The following is a 16,364-nucleotide window of genomic DNA, read 5'->3' as shown; positions in this document are numbered from 1 at the left end:
ATCCACATCATCTGAGGATGAAGCAGGCAGAGATGGCTGGCGAGAACCAAAGACGATTGTTTACCAATCCAAGATCATGGATCTCTTCAAAATGTGCCAGACATGTGGCAAACCGATCAACAGCACCAATGTTACCTACTTTGGCGCTCAGATGAAGGTAAAGTGGGACTGTCTTGGAGGGCACTCTGGCATATGGACTTCATCCCCGGATGTCCGTGGAATGCCAGAGGTCAATCTATTGGCTGCTGCATCTGTGCTCTTCACTGGAAGCACCATTACCAGTTTAGAGGACTGGTCAAAGGTGTTAAAACTGTCAATGATGAGCCCAACTACTATACATTCTATGACATCCAGAAGGCCTATTTGAACCCCACCATTGAGGACCTGTACACAAAGCAGAGGGATGAAATTCTGGCCAGGGTGTTCCTTGAACAGGAACCTGAAAGAGATGTACAGGAGGATCAATCAACACCAAAGTTGGTTCATCTGTCTGGGGATGGAAGGTGTGTATGATGGGATGGGAAATATGAATATATACAGCATGTATGTTGTATATAATATTTCTTAATTTTATTGTATTTTCAATAATACAACAACATTTTTTTGTCTTTCTTTCATCTCAGACATGACACACCTGGCTTTTCCAGTAAATTTTGCCACTACACTTTCATGCTGGACAACACCAAGGAGATTGTCCATACAGAGTTGGTGCAGGTGAGTTTCAAGCTTCAAAACATACACCACTATGATTCATAATATGCCATTATCATTTGCTCATGTTCGATTGTAGCATAGCATGGCAGGTGGTTGTGTAATGAAAGCTTTTGCCCTATTTCTATGATTGAAGTGTCAAAGCACTCCAAGTACATGCCATAACCTTTAACATTTTTGGCTATTAGGTCACAGAAGCCAAGAGTAGTGTGGGAATGGAAGCCTTGGGTTTCAAACATGGACTTAAAGTGCTCCAAGACACGGGCTTGGAAGTCGATGTGATGACAACAGACCGCTCTCCGTCAATACGAAAGATAATGAGACAGGACTTCCCGGAAATCATCCACCAGTTTGACCTGTGGCACACATCAAAAGGTATATTTAAAGTGTTACCTAAGACAGTGATGATTGTGAGTTGTTCTGAGTTGTTCTAACATTCGTTATCATAGTGGTAATAATGTACAGTGGATGTCCACATTGTGCTCATCCTGCTGGACTTATTGTTTTTTCAATATTTCAGGGTTCCAGAAGAAACTGCTAAAGAAAGCAAAGAAGAGAGGACGGGGAGCACTTGTTGAGTGGTCCAGGTGAGCTTATGTATTTTACACACACACATACAACCTCAATCACCTGCATTCATCCAGAAGTCATATTTTATTAGAAAGGACCCTAATGCCTGTATACAATGAAACCAAAATAGAGGCACTTTTTTATACTGTCTTCCATAAATGTATATACTTCTCATTTTTACCATCAGGTCAGTTTCAAATCACATGTGGTTTTCCTCTGCGTCATGCAAAGGCAACACCGAGGTATGTCATACAAAAAATTATTTCTGTTTACTTTAACTGTTCTTCTAACTACTCTTTTCTATGCTGAAATGTGAAAGTTGAAAAAGTTATATGTATTCTTTTTTTCACCCCACTATTAATTGTTTGCTGCTTCCAGTGTTTCATTTGAGTTATCTACTGGGTACATTGATCGACACATTGAAACCTGTGACACCTTTTTGTGCTATTTGATCGCATCGAAAATACAAGTAGTTTATGTACCTGTGTCTACAAATTCCCTTCAAAGTTGGCATTATGTATTGTACAGATTTGTAAACTTATAATTCTAAAACTTGTTGTTTTTTTACATGTGCCAAATACAATCTGAACTGATTTCTGGGGGTGCTGTTTGATTCACTTGTTCATATTTGCCAGGCTAAAAATATTTTTGTACACACAGGAACTGCAGCGTCGTTGGGTTTCCATACTCCGCCATGTGCTGAATGTCCACAGCTGGACTGAAGATGGGGAAGCCCAACAGTGCCTGCATGCCTCACTGACCGAAGCAGACTGCAGAAAGAAGAAATGGCTTAGCGAGGACTCCCTGGCATATGAGGACTTAAAAGCTCTCGTACTGGACAAGCGTCTCCTGGCAGACCTCAAACAGATGGGCCTGTTCAAACATACTGGTGAGCAACCAGCCATCTAACTTCACATATATTTTTCCTACGATGTGTTACTAGTCATCTTTCTTAAACCACTGTTTGTGTTATCACTCACAGGTCCCTTGGAGGTGTTTCACAGTGCCTTGCTGAAGTACATGCCAAAAAGACAGCATTTCCAGTACATGGGGATGAGGGAGAGAGCCCTGCTTGCCATTCTTGAGCACAATGAGAACATAGTGAAGAGAGAGCAGGCAAACGCCACTACTGGTAAGTGATACTTACGTCATTCCACATTGACACACTCCCCGTTGAAATTCGTGGCAACATAGGGACTCTGCTTCAGTAGGCATTGGTGTACACTGTAAACAGGTACACCACCAGTCACTGTTAGCCCGGGGCGGTTCCATGATAACATTTTCCCCGGCCGATGTAGCTGCAATGCTAACATCGTCCCCCGCCGATGTAGCTGCAAGAGACGCCGCTGGCCGGGCTTGCTCCTGCTGTTGCTCCCGTTGCTGCAGTTCCTCTTCAGTGTACTCTGGCTCGTACAAGTAGGGCTGAACAGTAGACTCCGCCAAAATACCATAAAATGTCTGCTCATCCATCGCGTCCTCTACAGGTGCATCTCGGGCTGCCATTTCAATTTTTTCCCGAAGCTTTCCACAAGCTGAAGTGTGGAGGCGGACGTGTAAGGGCTTCCCCGTCGCGGTCGGAGTGCCCGCCCCTCGAAGCCGAGCCGCCAATCCAGGAAGAGAACGCTTGTAGTTTCTAGCAGTTGGAAATCCCTACCGATCCGGCGGTTTAATTTTGGGACTTCCCACAGCCCGCCTCCGAGACACAGAGCGAGTAGAGAGACATAGTGCCGTCCCATAGCATGTATTAGTGAGGACCAATATATGGCAATAAGGTGTAAAAATGGCGAAGTGTTCCTTTAAGAGAAGCAAATTGGAGGATATGGTGCTCAATTGACCAATCTAGCCTATATCATTTCAGTTCATATTCCCAAATCCCATCTATCAGGTGAGCAGAATTCTCTCTCTCTCTCTCTCTCTCTCTCTCTCTCTCTCTCTCTCTCTCTCTCTCTCTCTCTCTCTCTCTCTCTCTCTCTCTCTCTCTCTCTCTCTCTCTCTCTCTCTCTCTCTCTCTCTCTCTCTCTCTCTCTCTCTCTCTCTCTCTCTCTCTCTCTCTCTCTCTCTCTCTCTCTCTCTCTCTCTCTCTCTCTCTCTCTCTCTCTCTCTCTCTCTCTCTCTCTCTGGAAAGCACAATGGATTATGCGTTAAAGTGCTTTTGGTTGTAAACAACACAAAAATGGACGCTGTTAGGAAGTTCCTGCTTTTGCCACTTGTGTTCTTTCACCACACACAAGGCACTGACCTATTTTGCGCTTTAGAACAGAATCCATGGCGAGGACCTCCATGGATTACACCATGTTGTAAAGACTGGCACGCCACTTAAAGCAATATTCCACTTAGTTTTAACATGGGGGTTATTTGGCTCTTGACCACCATGAAAACCAGAATATAAACTAATCACCAAGACTGGATGCAGCTGGACGAGTTTGTAGATTTTTACTTCCCATTCATTTGATTGAGCCACAAAAATAGACTGAAAACTGACATTTAACACGGTGAACATATTCAACATCAGATCCTGCTGTTACGACAATAAAGCAATCCTGGGTCCATTGTCATTTTGCATTTCTATTCTTGTTTTACACTAAAATTAGCATTTTAAATAAAAGTAGATCCGGTCTCCAAACAGGAACTATCTCTCCTAAATGGTATTCCTTAGCTATGTTCTCTTCTATCAATAAAAATGCTATTTGGCGAAATTATGTTCTGTCAGTCAACTGAAAATCACAGTAGCATGATCTGTTGTTGAATCTGTTCACCAACATGTTAAATGTCAGTTTACAAGTTATTTTCGTGGCCTCCCTGAATGTGAAGTAAAAATCGTCCCCGCTGCATCCGATCTTTCATCTTTCAATAATAAAAGTCAATATTGAGAAAAGCAGCACATTGAGGATTGAGGAACTGTTTTGTATCGCAATGCTGCGAACAAGATCTGTACTGGTTCCTTGGTCAGTGTTGCTTTGTGGTTACCCAAGTAGACAAAACCAAAACCAAACCATCTTGATGGCGGAAAAATCCCCAGTGCAACAGAAAACCCCCAATACAACAAATATTCTTCTCTGCTAATCGCGTTGATCATAAATCTGATAATGAATCCTGGTAGTTATATATTGAAGTCCCAGTCAATGATTTCATCTGTTTCATCTTTGTTTTAAGAATACATAATTTGATTTATTATTTCATCTTGTACATTTACCCAAAGGAATTATGTACATATAGCAGGGCCAGTGTGCATGCAGATTTTCAGGATTACTGACAAAAAAAAGGTTCACTTTTGGGGGAAAAAGACCCGCCTCCTTGGCCAAGCTGGCTACGGCCCTGCTGTATTATGAATTTACCTCAACGATTTATGTCAGTTGCTCCAAGTAGCTGAATAGCCAGGTCACACGGCGTTGACAGAGGTCCTTATTGCTAACACTGAGTAGCATTCGTTACTGACAATCTGAGTGTAATGTCACCAGTCTTTCCACTCTACCTCCTCCCGAGAGACTTGACAGTCTGGCTGAGACATAACAAGGACTGCCTCACACTGACAGGAAATTGGGAAATATCATATCTGACAGATATGAGAAGAGACAAACCACAATGGCTCACAGTAGAGATGATGGTCATAGATTTCCCAAAAAGGTCAGAAACCGGGAATCCCTGTGAGCTCAGGGAGACCAGACCTTCAAGCATGCGCTATATTATATATACAGATTGATTAAAAAGTAATCCTGAGGAGGTTAAAAAGACACAACATGCTTCACTTGTGAAAAAAAACTATGAAAGCCATGATCATCACCTTAATCATCACCATTGTACCTCTCAGCCCTATCCCACTGCCTTATCTATTATCTGCGTTCTTTTGTTGATATTTATAGTAATGTGTCTTTTTAATTTAAGTGGGTTCCTTTTTCCACAGTCAGCACGTTTTTCTGGAAATAGCAGGAATGAGCAAATTATACCGAATGGCCATTGTTTCCTCCAATGCTTCAATAATAAGATCACATTTCTAGGCTGTTAATAATAATAATTACTATTGTAGCCTAGTAATTTGATGTAATTTGGAAGAAACAAAGTAAAATACACCCCCAGAAAAACCTGGAGAAAAAAAACCAAACTGAAACCCCCGCCCCCTGCGATAATATTGTGTATCGCGATATTTTGGTGGGACAGTATCACGATATTCAATTTTGGATATCGCCCAAGCCTAGAGTATGCCATCATCCCATCGTCCAGAATCCTAAAGAGGTCTCCACTGACAATATGTCAGTGGAATAAGCCAAACATTCAGCTTTGACCTTAAGCCATTCTGGCAGTGGCCAGTTTATCAGTAAAGTGCTGTGGTGTTGTTATGGGAAACTGTAGAGGGGGCATCACAGAGCCAAATGAGTGGCGTGGCTGGCACAGTAATCTTCATTCAGTCTCTGACTTCGGCCCTATTCAGAGCAGCCTCGTCCCGTCACTGGGGAGTAAATGGCTATTTACTGTTTCTTCCTGAATAACATTGCTTCTTCCCCATGCAGGACCCAGGGAAAAGAGACAAGGGGAGAGGGAGAATGAACGTGAGGAGGCAAAAAAAAAAAAAAGGAGGACTTGAGGAAAAACAGCTGAATTGGGTCACATTAGCCTTTCTGTCAGGATGTGCTGATTCATCTGACCCTCTCATTCTGAGTTAAGGTCCCTGTGTGGAGAAAGCCATGGAGTGGAAGAGACACCGCATATAGACAAAAAGGGAAGGGAAGACAGGCATTTTCTGTCTGTTTCATCCCCCTCTAATACTGAGAAGAGTTTGACAGCACTGGATCCTGCAAATGGAGGAGCGTTATCAATTACTCCAGAGGGTTTTGAGTAGAGCTATAACCAAAAGACATCTGTTCAAATCGTTAAGCTGTTTCTTGATGCGCTGAATTCTGACATTACTTTCCCAATCAATGTTAAAGCCCCTAGTGTAGAATATTAACCTCAATATATCATTCTCAAATTTGATAGCCTAGTATAATGGCGGTAGAAAAATGAGACCATCACGTGAAAATTGGTGAAACGCCATGCAGACAAGGCTCATTCCAAAAAGAGTGAATCTGGGGTTGGCTTTCACCTGTTGAACAGTATTGAAGGAGAGGATGGGATGAAGAGCGACACGGAGTTGGCCTGTTTTCTGTTGGACAGGTAGGTGCCGGTTATCAGCTTTTCTACTACAACGAAGCTATGCTAACGGTAGCTAGCTGCCAGCTCACGATACACATTAGCTCTGACCAGTTGCTCTGTATTAGAGTTCGGGACCACTACTGTAGCCAGTGGCTTTTAGATATAAAAGGATTCAACAGTGGTTTTTGTTGCAGCTGGACACACCTGCTGCTAAAAGGTTGCAGGGTTTTTCCTGCATAGAGGAATTTTTGGCACCCCCCAAAGAGGTTTTAGCCAGAAAGAAAATCACCAGCGCCAAAATGATAAGAATTGAGAATAAAAATAGCAATTCAAATCCTCTCTGAATGTGTTTAATAGCAATTTATTAAACAACTGTTGAACAAGCAGAACATAAACTTAAATACGACATCTTTGACTTCCAGCAGTCAACTCCCCTCTCATCCACAGCCGCTATATTTTACACATGCGGCTGGCGCTGGATAAAACACAGCCAGCTAAGCTGCATTGTTTTGACTGGGCCTGAACGCTCCGCTGTGAAGCTAGTGCTAATGGGAGAGAGGACTTCCTGTGATTTCTCGTAAAATAAAAGCCGTTTTATTTCTGGTGAAAATCTTAAAAACGCTGAATTACAACCGCAGCGTACTTTTTGCGTCATGTCCTGCCTCCTGCACCCCTCGCCCAGTATTTCCAGTAGGTGAAAACGACATTGTCCGGAGTTCATATGTGAAAACGGCTAGAGACAGCTAGCGGAGCTTTGACAGCCTTCGAATCGGATCACCTGTGAGGTAAGTTTCCAATGAAATTTAGCTTATTTTCTATGTATTAATATGAGTGTATATGTATACATGTATACATCTTTTATTCCGGATTGCCGGTCACTGTAGCGTTACGATACCGAAATCACCCCCACCTCAGACGCTCGTCGTCTCATCAGGAGCGCATGAATGAAATTCAGCTTGCCTTGTTTTCAATTATAAATATTCCATTGTTTTTATTTGCTTGCAGTCTAAATCACTGGAGGAGGTTCTCCTCTGGCTGGTGTTTCCCGAGGCCTCAGTCATTTATCCCTCCCTCAGCTTGGCAGCCGCCGTTGCCCTCACTGCCCCTGTCCAGACCGCAGATGTTGAGCGGTTGTTCTCTGCCCTCAAGCTGGTAAATAAATATAACATGATGTGTAATCTGCCATATACAGTATATGCCCCACCCCAAAGGATTGTTAATATGATTTGTTGATAGCACAATCATTGCATTCTCCATTCAATTTTCAACAGGTGAAAACACCATTGAGGAACCGGCTCAAGGATGACCACCTTGACGTGTGCTGCAGGGTGGCCACTGACGGACCAAAAGCTGATGACATTGACTACCATGGCCTTGTCAGATCCTTTTATCTAGTCAGTAAAAAGAGGAGGGCGAAATGCTCTGAAGCAGGATGTGACCTCTGCAATTGACTGCCTCCCCTCTCCCAACCCCACACCCCTCTCCCTCAAACTCACTCCCCTCCCCCCCTTCCAATGTTGTAATAAAATTATTTTTTTTAACCAGTTTTGTTAATTGGGGTTTCATTTACTCAAGCATAATAGACATTTTTGTTTATCAAATGGTCAGAACTAACAGGAAAATGCATAGATTTCTGTCAAATAAGGTAACACAGACTCTGTACGCGGACCGATCATGCTTACTGTCGTGCGTAGTCACCCCCCAAAGGCCCATTCTGAGCCAGGAAAAACCCTGGGTTGATGCCCAGAAACGTCCCGAACATTCAGAAATAAGAAAATCCAGGCAGAAGGCAGCAGGCTCTCTGCAGACACACACACTGACACACACTAGCAATGGGCCATAAGTCATGATGGAGTAGGATCATTTTTGGATGAGTTTATGCTATTTCAATGGGGGAAAATCCTCCTAAGTATGTCTTTAAATCTAATGTTAATGAATAGAATTTGCATCTGTCCAAATCCTTTTCCCCAGCTGAAATACGTGACTATAAACAAAAAGGGCTGCGGTTCTAATGCAGATCTAATACAGCTGAAAAATCCCCTCAAACTGAAACTGACAATAGATCCTTTAAGCTCATAGTCATTCTGACGTTTCACATCCCACACAACAGAGTATGAAACCAAGAAAAAAAGATAAAAAAATTCTACTACCCAAGAGTTGTGGAGCTCATTGTGTGTCTCAGTCAAGTCCTTAAAATATCAATATTCACCTTGAAACCAACGTAGCATGATAGTGATGTTGTATAGCACTCTTTTATCATAACTGCTTTAAAACTTTAAAACAGTCTCCATGGACATTGTTATATAATGCACTATACAAAAAACTCAAAGTCATAACAGGCTCTACTGGGCTTGGGCCGATACTCGATATTATTGAATATTGCGATATTTCGTGAACATCGCGATATTTCCTGCGATATCGAACACCGATATCACTATTTGATGTCATTTAGAAGAAATAAAATAAAATACCACTCCAAAAAAAAACAGGAAAAAACAAACACCCCTTCCCCCGCGATAATATCGTATATCGCGATATTTTGGCGGGACAGTATCGCGATATTACATTTTGGTTATCGCCCAAGCCTAGGCTCTACTTGCCTATGCCTTTTTCATGTTCCTTGCATTGTCATTCCCTATACCCATCACACATACTGTGAAATTGATAAGCAATATATTCCTTCAAATTTCTGCCAACAGGTTAGACTTCAGGAGAATATCTTCTTTGTCCGCCTCTATCAACTGAGCAGCCATCCCAAGGTACCCTCTCATTTTTCTTTGGGGCCATATGTCAACCACAACGTTGTCCACGTGCCACCAGATTGCCTTTCAATTTGACACTTACTTTGTTTCAGAACATCTGTCGCTCTCCACATAATTGAAATATTAAGTTATTTGACTTTATAGCTGTTGAAGCACACTGCAGTTGCAATAGGGCCTTTACATGACCATTTCAATAGTAGTATTGCCTTCGGGTTAACATCGAATTATTAGTGTGCATGTAAACGTTCTTACTAGAATGATATAATGATATCTGTTAGTTTACAATATTGCAACAACTGCTGAGGTCAAAGCAATTTACCAAAAAATGCGTTCAACCCTCAGTTATTTATGTGGATGCTGAATCCTCAAAAAATATGTAACGAAATACTCCAGGACAGCACTCCAATTAATTAATTTATATTTATTGCCGCACATTTATTGTGCGGCAATAGTGCTGTCCTGGAGTATTTCGTAACAACTGCTGAGGTTAAATATAGCTGAACGGGACACTGAGGCTGAAGCTGTGGTGTGGCGTAGTTAACATTACATTTGGCTGTATCATCTCTCTTTAAAGCACAGTGTCAAGCATAGCTACTGGAGCTTTGATTGGTGCTTTGGTAATTTAACGTGCTGGTAATTTAGGGCGCCGCTCTATCTGTTCAACCTTGGTGAGTATGAGTACAGTCAAGGGTTGGGTGATATATAGCCTACTGCAAGACACTCAATTGGGGAAGCACACACGCAGGGCTCAAAATGATTTCCAAGTTGATTTAAAATATATTTAGAGCCTAAACACAGCTGACATTTCCCAGAGCCTTCCTCAGGGGGAGCTGGTCTTGTGCTGCTGCTTCCTGTTGGAAATGCAACGTCACCTCATACTGGTTCAGCAGTTTTGGGGGTTTTTTGAGTGCCAAGACTTTAATAATTTAAAACGTAAAAATGCCCCTTCCTTGCACATTTAAAAACTAAGTTTCAATTCCATTAAATTCTGTAGGTGTATCTCTTCAAAGGAACAGTTAGAGAAAGTAAAAATACCCATTCAGAAGTAGCCTTACAACTCTGGACATAAACCCAAACACCAAATGATAAGATTCTATGCCAAGAGATAAAGCTCCATAATAAACCTCACATCACATCATTGACAGTATCACACTACACCTACAGTCACTGCCATGTAAATGAGCAGACTTATTTTCAGAAGCACAAAAGACAAACTGTAGCATGATAAACACATTTGTAATCAGGAATTATACTAGGAAATATAATATGTCATACTTGACTGTGTCCAAATTAGGCTTGTGAGTACAGTGACACGCCAACCTAGAAAACTGCTTGAATTCAAGCATAGGCTGTTATCACTGAGGACTGTTGCCTCTACATTTTGTACAGTCAAGCACACACACACACACACACACACACACACACACACACACAGCGTCCCACTAATGCACCTCTGCTCCCCGTACACATTGCCATGATATTTAAATGTTCTTTTAATCTTTTATTGATAGAAACTACTCTAATAAAATGTTTAACCCTTTCTACAACAATTTCCCCAAAACAGTGATGTTTTCCCATAACTGAAGTTAATCTAAATTCCCTTTTAAAAACTCCTTTTTATAAACTTGTTATTAATATAAATGTATAACTTAATTGTATTGATCTTTATATTTGACATATTACTATGCCACGTTGATTTTGACTGTCAGAGTTTTACAATTATGAGGGTGAGTCCCTTTAATATGTTAACCAACATCAATCGTCAGCCTTGTTGAATGGAATAGATTTCACAGCACTTGGTAGGCTCTCAAGGATGGATGCACAATAAACCCTGCCAGACAATTACAAATGCAAAAACAAAAACACACCGGCCTGCGTAGTCTTACACTCAACTGACTCAACAAATGACATACATTTTTGGGTGTACAAAGAATCGCTGACTAGGGAGAGGATGTGGCCCAGTAAGCAGTCCTGATACTTCAAGTGAAACTCTAGCTCATGACAGAACAGTTTACGCAATTGCGAGCAAGGTGCTTTCCTGCGACACCAGTTCATCTGGTTTCACTTTTGCCTCCAGTTGCCACAGTGCACAGGGTCTGACCACGGCTGCAGTTTCTGCTCAGTCAAACCTTCCTTCAAAGAAATGAGGTCGGGGACAACCAATTGTTATGAGACAGGAGACATTTCCATTATCCTTAATATGCACCAGAGAAGTCCATATACACATAGACTAAACTTTCACTTTTAAATCCTATGGAGCATCATCTCTAACCACTTAGACTTCTTTTAAATGGCTAATCAATGCAAAATTGCCCTTCTATTATACTATAGCCTACATATTTGTTTGTTACCATTACCATCACCACACTATGGAGCTACAAGCATTTCTAAGACGCTTTCCCTAGGTCTCTCTGTTGCCCAAGCAATGCTCTTAAAAAAATATAATAAAATCAGTCAACAACACATTACCACTCTATGCTCCATTCTCTAGCTTGTTGCCCTCTGAAAGTTGAAAAAGCAAATATTCACATAGGAATTTAACAAGCCACTCAAAAACTAGAGGACAATTGACATGCCATTAAACTAGAGGTCCATCAGCTCCATCAGAACTGTATGAATGTGAAGCAGAGTGGAGCTGAAGGTTAAAAAAAAAAACCTGCCAAAATCCCAGTGTCCCAAAATACATTTAAAAAAAAAAAGATGTTGATGTCTGTATAACCAGAAGGCCAATCCTCAATTCTAAATTCTCAGGACATTAGCTACAGTATGCATTCAGGCCTTTGCCTTGTCTTGAGGCAAGGTATGTAACAGAGGAGTAGCATAACGTTCCCATCTGCAGGAGTGGGAGGGCTGGAAGGCAGCCATGATGTGTGGGGAGGGTCCAGACGGCTTCAAGGACAACTGACCTACAGTAGCCGGATTATTAGAGGCGTTCGGCGAGCGCTGCGGGTCTTCAAGCTTTTACGTTCTCATATTTGAAATGCAGATTCTCAGCCTGGATGACAAAATAGGGTTCCGAATGAAATTATGAAGACACTGCATAAAAACCCCAGTTTAACCCTGAGACGCTTGTTAACAGACTCATTTAGACTCCAACGAAAATGTTAGATAGTAATGCATTCATACAAAAGTGAATGTAGCAAAAGGCTTGAATACATTTTTTGAGCCATGCATTGTTCATTGTAATACTTTGAAGTCACAATCTCCCCACATCTACTATCCCAGCATGTGACGACTTAATATTATTAGTAATCAATACAGCAGTGACAGTCCAGCTGAGTGGCTGGTTCACACACTCCACATTCAAATACTTGGATTGCATTGATGTTAATTAAGAAAAGTGGAAATGATGATTAACTGTTCTTAGTGATAACAGAAGCCACAAATTCTTACTAGCTGATACGTCAGCTAGACTGGAGTAACTCCAACCATTTTAAAACCCTGCTGGTGTACAATTAAAGGGACAAATGCAATGGAGAGTCAGCTGTACACATATGTCCTGGTCCGCTGCCACTCACACACACAAGCTACACTGAAACCATGGGTCATCAGGAGCTGACCTCCAGAATCAGCCATTGGATGAACGCTCCAATTCCCAATAGCAAACGCAAGCATTCATTATAATTTGCGAACGGGGAAACATGAAAAGATGCCTAGACTCACAGCCTGCTATAAAAATGATGCAACCTATAACTGATATCAATCTATGGAAATGTTGTTCAATTCAAAGTGACAGATCTGATAATAAAAGATTTTTTTGGGGGGGGGGTGTTTCCTGGTGATTTGATTAGCCTAATATATAAAGTGTATGTGGAACAGCCAAGACAAATATTTGTTTTAATTCTATTTTCAGTGTAAATGAAAATAATATGACGATTATATTATGGGCCAACAATGTACTGACACTGGATATTATGGATATTATTTTCCTTGAGTTGTCAGATATCATGCTGTGTGTTTTGTTGACCTATAAACTAATTGCACATAGCTAGAGGGATGACAAGGAGTTAATAATCAAACTTGAGAAGGAGGCCTACAGATATGTATTTTGTAGTTTTTTTAAAGCCCCGAACAGTCAAAGGTCATTACATGACTGCTTGCATTAATACCATAACCTACATGTAACAGACGGGGAGTAGCAGAATGGCATTAGAAAAATGGATAAGATATCCGGGTTAAGGTTATGAATTCCTTTAACGTGACTCAAAGTTTCAGAATTCCAATGGCATAACGTCAGCGGTTTAGAATGTAGTATGTTAATGACACATTTTGGTATACTTTGTGAAATGTGACTCAATAGCAAGTGTGGGTGGCAACAAGCAGAAAACAAATCAAACCAAAACAATTGGAATTCCTGAAAAATGACAATCCTTGTTTATAGACTGCCAGATCTAACTTGGAAGTTTGAGTCCATGCTATCAAACCATACCTGGGATCATCCCTCCATGTAAATTAGACACATGCTTAGGAGCGTATAAGGAAGTCCTTAAGGAAGTTTAGCAGGGACAGGAGGAAGGAGGAAGTAAAATTACACCAGCAAGAGCCAAACCCAACATGTTCTTGTCAGCTGAGACAGAAAATTTGAAAGATTTAAAGATGTTATTGGTAGGGTTGGGCAGGGCAGATCTAATAAGTCATGTTTAAAGGAAATTACAAGTTGGGGAGAGAAATAATTTGGCAAAACCACTGTCAATAAGAATGACTGCAGTCCACACATCATTGTGTGGATGCAGTCCACACAGTCCATACTTGCTTATTACTATTCAGAGTAGGGGGGTGGAGCCTATCCCAGCATGCATTGGGTGGGAGGCACTTGCTTGTATATGTCATTTAACCTATTTGGCTTGCTTTGGCCAATTGGCTTTATCCAATACCTACAAGACAGCCAGACGTATTCTGATTTTCATTTCACTGACAGTGATGAAACATGGGAAACATGGAAAATGTCATTCTGTCAAACAACGATGCAAGGACAGTTCATTATGCAACAGACATTCACAGTGATTACTGACATTGCAGCAAATGTGGAGGAAAACTGTGTGTGGCATTGTGTGTGTGTGTGTGTGTGTGTGTGTTTACTTCAGCATGCAAGGCAAATAGCTGGCATGGCAGCTTCTTGTTTCAACAGTCCAGCAAAGGAATGAATTAAAGACTAGAAAGTCAATGTGGGATTAATATGGCAAACCCATGATGCAGTTGAAGTATCGTCATCAGTAGGCTAGTGAAAATGTGTTCAATTGTAATCCTTTCATTCTGCAAAATCACACATTCTTGATAGGTTATTTCCTAAATGTAATCTCATTTCTGATTTACTTGGATTTAGTAGCTCAACTCATAGTGCTGAAATGGTCTGAATCATAAATGCACTTGAGAGACAAATCGAAAGAAAATCACAATTGTGTTGCAACCTGCTGACCGACATTGCACGGTGCAGCTGCACAAACATGTTTGTAAGGCAGATGTGATCAAAGTCAAGTGTCGCATAACCCACATTTGTGCACCTACGTGACAGCAAACGTACACAAACACCCACCTCCACGTCTCACCCTGTTAAGAGCCTCCCGTCACGACGCAAACTACCTATGAGACGGCGTTTATACCCCATAGATAAGAAAAAATGCCTCGGCCTGCTGGTTTTTCTATTATCGCCGCAAAGCCACAGTTCACTACGGCAACAGAAATGAACCATTACGCTCCAGTGGTGCATTACCTCTCCACAAGCCAGGAACCCTCGCTGCTGCTGCTGCTGCTGCTGTATCAACAAATATGACAATACACGTCCACATAAAATGAGTCCAATCACTGTGGTCGATTAAATCCAAGCAGTGTTTCGCAGTCTCAAGTGGGTTACTCCTTTCAGCCGAACGTGAAGCCAAGGTCGCGACGGTTGGTCCGCAAGGTCCACGGACCGTACAGGATACATTAGACGAAATCATACAAACATGGCAGTGATGTATGAAATTGCCATTCGAACAGCAGGGGAAAAAATAATAATAAATGCCAACAGCAGGAAGTGTCAGGTAGGCGCACTTCTCTTGACAGCCAGGTGCATTGCCTAATCATCCGCGCGCATCCAGAGACAGCCCCGCCTAACATCAAAGTAGACCAATCACAGCCCGGCTCTATACAAACGTACTACAGACGCAGGTGCATGCATGCTGCCTTCACGTGCTCCTCGTAAGCTCCTGCAGCAGAATGTCAAAGTCGTAAATATGACTTGTCGGCGCATTCAAGCGCTTTTGCTCTTGCATATACTGTAGTCTTCGCTGGATTTTTAGGCCCATGCACCTCTGTTTTTGCATGTCTTGCCACTGCAATAGGCACAGATTCAGTTTGTGTTAGTTGTAAGTATTTATTGGAATACACAAAAATGCGTGACAACAAAATGTTACAAAAGAGCGAAAATAAAAACATAAAACAATACTAATTATTTACATTCCTACCAAACAATAAAATACATAATTTTTGCCATCAGTTTTGGGAAATGTTTTGGTAAGACTCTATAAGACTACAAAAATGCATCAACCAGAGTCAGACAATCACAACCCCTCCCTACAAGCAGCCACTGAGGCATCACATGGTGCCATTATTATTATATTTATCAAAATGGAAAACGAACTAAAAATGATTTTTAAAACATGAAGAGTACTCCATATCATATTCCCTCTCATATATTTAATATGTGTGTGTGTGTGTGTGTGTGGGTGTGTGCGTGTGTGTGTGTGTGTGTGTGTGTGGCCTTAGGATCTGCAGGTTTTCATACCAACTTAACACTACATCTAGCACGTCACTAATTAGCTCAACTTCAATCAGGGAAGGTAATTCATCAGTTAAATTAGTTTAGTTGGAGTTAAAATCTGCAGAATCTTGTACCTTGATGGCACTACTGAAAACCACTGGTGTAGTTGAAAAGGAAGAGCAGAGGTGAGTTTGCTTGTCATCAGTTTTTGAGTTTTAAATAATTTTACAATGAGTTACAAGCATCAGAAGCAAAACACATGAAAGATACTTTGCCTGATTCAGTTTGGATCTTAGAGACAGATAGCAAAAGCAGTTGTCTCCAAACACTGTTTAAAATAACAGTCATTTTCTATAATAACACAACAAATAACACAGAAGCAGACCAGCTTTTTAACGTACGTTTTCTTTTCTAACGATAATCCACGTTTAGTCTAGTCTAGTTTATTTATATAT

At 41.3% G+C, this 16,364-nt stretch overlaps 1 long non-coding RNA gene across 1 annotated transcript; it reads left to right on the top strand.

Annotated features, from left to right (window-relative positions):
- Window positions 1–990: 990 nt before the first annotated feature.
- LOC139925996 (uncharacterized) lies at window positions 991–1,524 on the top strand. Its single transcript, XR_011785288.1, has 3 exons — window positions 991–1,086; window positions 1,232–1,298; window positions 1,469–1,524. It is a non-coding gene; the product is annotated as an uncharacterized LOC139925996 (long non-coding RNA).
- The last annotated feature ends 14,840 nt before the right edge of the window (window positions 1,525–16,364 follow it).

The sequence above is a fragment of the Centroberyx gerrardi genome, chromosome 2 (genome assembly GCF_048128805.1).
Source record: "Centroberyx gerrardi isolate f3 chromosome 2, fCenGer3.hap1.cur.20231027, whole genome shotgun sequence".
Taxonomy (NCBI): domain Eukaryota; kingdom Metazoa; phylum Chordata; class Actinopteri; order Beryciformes; family Berycidae; genus Centroberyx; species Centroberyx gerrardi.
The sequence above is the reverse complement of the archived record's forward strand: the minus strand, read 5'-3'. Positions and strand labels throughout refer to the sequence as shown.